The sequence below is a fragment of the Chinchilla lanigera genome, unplaced genomic scaffold, assembly GCF_000276665.1.
Source record: "Chinchilla lanigera isolate Chin_1 unplaced genomic scaffold, ChiLan1.0 scaffold00093, whole genome shotgun sequence".
NCBI classification, from domain to species: domain Eukaryota; kingdom Metazoa; phylum Chordata; class Mammalia; order Rodentia; family Chinchillidae; genus Chinchilla; species Chinchilla lanigera.
In genome coordinates, this window is record NW_004955494.1 from 4,414,768 (window position 1) to 4,420,827 (window position 6,060).

Genomic DNA, 6,060 nt, shown 5'->3' on the forward strand with positions numbered 1-6,060 from the left:
AAATACAATAAATAAATAAATAAATAAATAAATAAATAAATAAATAAATAAAATAAAATAATTACAGTGGACTTTTGACTTAAAAACTCAATCCACAAGGGCTGGTTGTAATTCAAGTTGGTTGGAAGACTATTTTTCCCTTAAGAAATAATGTGTTGTGAACCTCCCAAAGCATATCTTAAGCAATCTTTTCATAACAAAAAGGGTTGTATAATTGTGTAATTTATCAGGAAACACTAATAATTTTTCTAGCGATTTCACCACAGTTATAAAATGTGCCTAGTTTACCAGAAACAATTCCATACTGTACTCACCATTCAAGTTGACGTCTTTGGCTTACAGGAAGGGAGGATGAAATGAAGGGTGGTTACTGTTTGGAAGGAGAGTCCCCTTCCGCAAGAACATGAGGAATCTGCTCTCTGGTGTCCTTTCTCTGTTCAGAAGAGTCTGTAGCCCATTAGGACCTGCTTCTGGTTCACTAGGTCTCAACCTTTTCAGAACTAAAAACTGGTCTAAAGTTGTTCCTCTCTTTTCTTTAACACTGTTCTGTAGTATGACATGACATTATCATTAAGCAAGTGAATGCAACAATTGGCTTTCTCTCTGGGTGGTCTTCTCTACAAATGTTTGTAGCTCTGTCCATTTTTTGAAGATTTCTCTTATTTCAGAACTTTGCTGCACTGACTGTCAATACTTTCCCTTCTCTTCACAAAGCTCCTCAGCTACCCTTCTCTGTTGCTCAGCCAGAAATTGCTGAAGTTCCTCTGTAGACAATTTCTGAGTGTTCTTTCACCAGTTCTTCAACACCACCATCTACCAGCAGGCCTATGGACTCTGCTATATTGAGAATGTCATCAACCAGAAGGTCAGCTGAAGCCTCAGGTTCCTCTACACAGCCTTCAAAGTCTCTCTCCTGTGTCATTTTAGGCCACATTTTCTTCCAGGGAGAGCTCAGTATCCTTAAAGATACTGGCCCAGGATTTCTCAATTAACCCCACACAGGAAAGGATGTTATGATGTTCCTTCCAGAGCTCTTTAAGGATAAAATTTGTATCTGAGGCCATTGGGAAGCAGTGCAGGAACAGTTCCTTGGTATATAGCTTCTTACAGTTAGCTACAACCTTCTGGCCCATAGACTACAGTAGAGGAGTTGTATTAGGCAGGAAGAACTCAACAGATAGCCATAGAAATTCTTCAGCTAATTCTTCCAAATCTCATAGGTGAGCAGGAGCATTGTCCATGATGAGAAGAGCTTTGAGTGGTAAACCTCTGTCCTCTACACAGTTCTTAATAGGACAGAAAGCCTCCCTGAGTCATTCAAGAAAAAGTACTTGTTACCCTAATGCTTTTGCATTAGATCTCCACATGACCCTACCTATTCTTCATGACTTTTATGTTTTCTAAACACTCTAGGGGTTTCACAGTGATAAACTTAAGAGAGGCTTTATCTTGAAGTAATGACTGGAACTGGAGTAGCAGTAAGTTTTGCCTTTCTTTGGCCTGGCATTTTCTTCTCTTCCTGGATAATGTATGTTTTACTTGACATTTTCTTCCAGAAAAGGCCAGTTTCAGTTGAAAATTTGATGAGAGCAAAAGCCATTTCTTTGGGTCATTGTTTTGAAGCAGTGTATGTAATTTTCAGCAGCCCTTTCAACAGCACTGGCTACTTCACTATGCCTAGTTATGCTGTGTGTGTGTGTGCGTCTGTGTGTGTGCACGTGTGTGTGTGTGTTTGAGATAGGGTTTCACTATACAATTCAGGCTGGCCTTGAACTTACTTTGTAGCCCAGACTGGCCTTGAACTCAGTGATGCTCTTGCCTCAACCTCCCAAATTCTGGGATTACAGGCATGCACCACCACGCCCAGCAAGTTATGCGACGAATCCCAGTTCTCACTTTAATATTGTGAAACCATCCCTTACTAGCACAAATGTTTCACTGTTATCACTTATTGATGTGATATCCTTTACAAGATCTGTATTTATTTATAACCCTAGCTTTCTCACAAATTATAGACTCAAGTAGGCTGTAACCTGGCCTTCTGGCTTTCGTTCATCCGCACTGACAGCCTTTCAACCTCATCTAACACTGCTGACTGTAACTTGTTAATTCAAGCAACACCTTTAGCAACACTAGCTTTCATATACAAATATTTTCTCTGCAACTGTTGAGATGGTGGATTTCAACATACTATACATATTAGCAAGATCAGTCACACAACTGCCACTCATATTTCTCCACAATTCCTTTCTTTTCCTATTTTGACTGTTTTTTCTACCTTCCTTCTACCTTCCCATCTTTAGCTTGTTTTCTAACTTTTTGGGTGTCATTTTGATAGCAGTAATTGTAGCAACTGTATAAAGCACCAACAGAAATCACATCCACAAACACATGTACCTGGGCTGAGACAGACACATACACTTCATCATGAGTCTTTGTTTACAGCCACACAAGTGACTGCATTTGGGCTGTAATTGAAGACTTTGGGCGTAAAGTAAACCTAAAATTCAGGTCATAACCCAAGGTATTCATATGTGAGGCTTCTTGTAACTCGAGGATCCACTGAGAATTGCTTGCAGTAGTGGAGCAAGCCTGTAATCCCAACTATTTAGGAGGCCAAGGCAGGAGGATGAGGAGTTCAAGCTAGCCTGGACAATTTAGCTGCAAATCTGTTTTAAAAACTTTAAAAAGGGGGGAGCTGGGAAAAAATTTATTTAAAGGGCTGAGGCTACAGCTCAAAGGACCAGGGCTGGAGAGCATAGTTCACTGGTAGAGCTGTGCTTATTGGGTGCCAGGACCTGGGTTTAATTTCTAGCACAACCCAACCCCTAGTTCACCAAATTTAAGAACTAACTAATGTTTGGGCTGTGGGTGTGGCTCTGATAGGGCAAGGGACCCCATTTGCTTTTTTTAAAAATGTGACTAAAAAAAGGACAATAGCAAAATACCAACAATGGGGGCTGGGGATTTAGCTCAGTGGCGAAGTGCCTGCCCGGCAAGCGCAAGGTCGTGAGTTCAGTTCCTGGTACAGGAAGAAAATCGAAAAACAAAAAAAACCAAAAACGAAGTACCAACAACATGGACAAAAACAAAAACAAAAACGATACAGGGTTTCAAAACAAAATGATAGGAATTAACAGTGCTAGTTATATTACATATTGTTACCTTCAACAAAATTGCTCAGATTAAGAATGCAAGATTGAAGAGAAAAAAAAAGAATGCAAGATTGACCAAACCATTAAAGAGAATAAAAAAAAAAAAAACATTAAAAACGATACAGTTTCACTAAACAAGATGGTAGGAATTCGTATATTGCATATTGCTGTCTTCAGATCAGTTGTTCAGATTACAAGATATAAGCATGCAAAATTGGTCAAAAAGAAAAAAAAAATTCAGGGGCTGGGGATATAGCTCAGTGGCACAAGGGCCTGCCTGGCAAACGCAAGGTCCTGAATTCAATTCCTGGTACCAAAAAAAAAAAAAAAAAAAGAAAAAGAAAAAGAAAAAGGAAAAAAATTCAGCATTAACTGTTCCTTTCAGTAAACCACTAGACATCAGCAGTAGTTATCACAGCTGTCCACACATATATATATATATATATATATATATATATATATATATATTCCTTCTTTCTTTTTCTCCTTTCCCTCATCCCAGTTGTTCCTTCCTTTGAGCAACTTCTTTCACTTTCATAACATCTACTATACCTTTTAGATTTTATTTACTCTTTCAGGTTCTTACACTAGGGAGACAATACGATGTTAACACATGTGGGTCTGTTTTATTTCACTTATGAGTATGGTCTCTAGTTGTACCCATTTACCTATAAAAGCTCTGAGTTTGAGTTTATCTTTCTTTACAGCTGAGCAGTACTCCTTTGTATAAAAATACCACATCTTTTTTATCCACTCCTTGGTTGATGGACATTTGGATTGTTTCCTGGATTTAGCTATTACAAACTGTACTGCTATAAACATGGGTACACATATATCACTGTAGTATGATGTTTTTAATTCTCCTGGGAAAATACCCAGAAGGGGAATAGCTGGGTGGAATGGGACCTCTAATCCTAGTTTTTTGAGGAATCTCCACACTGATTTCCACAGTGGTTGCACCAGTCTACATTCCTACCAGCAGTGGAGAAAGATTCCTTTTTCCCCACAATTCCTCCAGCATTTGTGATGGGTTGATTTCTTGATGATAGCTATAATTTCTGGGGTGAGGATGGAATCTCTGTTATTTTAATTTGCATTTCTCGACCCATTTGCTTTTTAGAACTTCATTTTAAATCCACTCAAACTCTCTTGAACTTTAGAGGAACTCACTCTTGTTCCTCAAATTATGTTCACCCCTTGTCACATGTTCAACCATTTCCACTTGTAAGCAATGCTATTTCTGACAAATGCTGTTTCTGTCAAATGCTGTAATAACCCCATGACTAGGACTATCACCATGTGATTAGATAAACTCTGTACTCCACCTTTCTTTAAAGTACATGCTATTTTTAGATACTAGACCAACTACTATATAAGCCACTGTGTTCCTATCATCACTGTCAATACTCCTGGCTCGCAAAAGTTGGAGTATCCTCCACATACGCTAAATAAAGCCCCGCTTGTTCCCATTTTCGGCCTCCATGAGTGATTTTGGTTACCTGCCTTAACAGTTCAGTGGTAGAGCACTGGCTTTATGTTCTAAAGCCTTGGTTTAATCCCCAATACTACACATATGTGCAAAAGAACTCAGGTTTAAATTACACTTGTATTAATTTTCCAACAGGTAGGTTACTTTGTAACAAACTCACGCAAAAGATCTGAGATTTTTTTTACCCCGCTTGCAAGCTAACAAAGTAGCCTACTAGTTTCATAAATGGTAACAGAATGTGAGAGTATCAACTGGGTGCCTTGCCTGTAACTGCGAGTTTGAGGCCAACCTGAGCTACATAGTGAGATCAAGGCTCACACACACAAAAAAAAAGTACAGAGAGAAGAGCAATTTATTACTTACAGTAATAACATAGGCTGGAACACCAACAGTACTACACCGCCAGGGCCCAGTTCTCACAGGACGAAGTGAAGGGAGTCACTCACACCTGTGCAGGCAGTGGGTTGTTACACAACGGAATCCTGGGCTTAGGGAATCCTAATGTTTTATGGTGGGCAATAAGCATGTCTACACTTTGGCTCCAGAGGGAGACATAATCTTTATTATACTGGACAGTTTAGGCGTTTGCCCTTTGCTGTGGGGGAAGCCTTTCTTCCAAAGCTGTTCCTCATACAACGCTTTTTTTTTCATACAACATTATTGACAAAACAGAAACAAAGGGCAGACAGTATCTCTCCGGCAAGGGAAAACAAGAGGCCCATGGAAAAGCGTCTCCTACAACGAATACTGTTCTTAAGACATAGTTATATAAATAGGTAAGACTACAACGTACTTCAGACGTTAATTTTATACATGCTCTGATCTAATGTAATTAATTAGCGAACTATCCAATTAAGTCATTCTCCCTAAAAAGTGTGTATTAAAAAATTAATGAGTTCCCTTTTCCACTTTGTATTGTTTAAAAGGACGTGCTCAAACATTCGCTGTCTCAAAAAATTTAAAAACCTCCAGCGTTCTCCTAGCCACAATGACCGTGCTGACTTCAACTTACTTTCACGTTCCAAACCTGTTAACGTCGCCGAAGGGAACGACCTGTCAAAAAGTCTCATTATCCGGCAACAAACACCACAAAAGAGCGCCGTAACTTTCGGCCGCTGCCTACAAAATAACGAACCAGCCCCGCGCTTGCGAACCACTTTGTTCTGTTTTCTCCCCTTCATCGTCTCCACATAAAAACCTCAGTCCTAAAGAAACAAGCAAACAAAAACCCGAACACCACACACCAGCGGTCTCGCGATTCCTTTGTCCCCAGCGGAGAAGAGGAGGGCTGGGAACTCGGCGAGGCAGAGCCCCCAAAACACGCGAGATGGGAAACACACGGCGTTCAAGCCGCAGTCAGGCATCGAAAAAGCCAAGTCTGCTCGCCCGGCTCCGGAGCTCCTTCCCCGGCGCAGC

The 6,060-nt window shown here is 40.1% G+C and overlaps 1 protein-coding gene across 1 annotated transcript in view; it reads right to left on the reverse strand.

Annotated features, from left to right (window-relative positions):
- Trim24 (tripartite motif containing 24) overlaps positions 1-6,060 on the reverse strand; it is a gene marked incomplete in the record, with an annotated part of 112,665 nt that overhangs the window by 105,844 nt on the left and 761 nt on the right.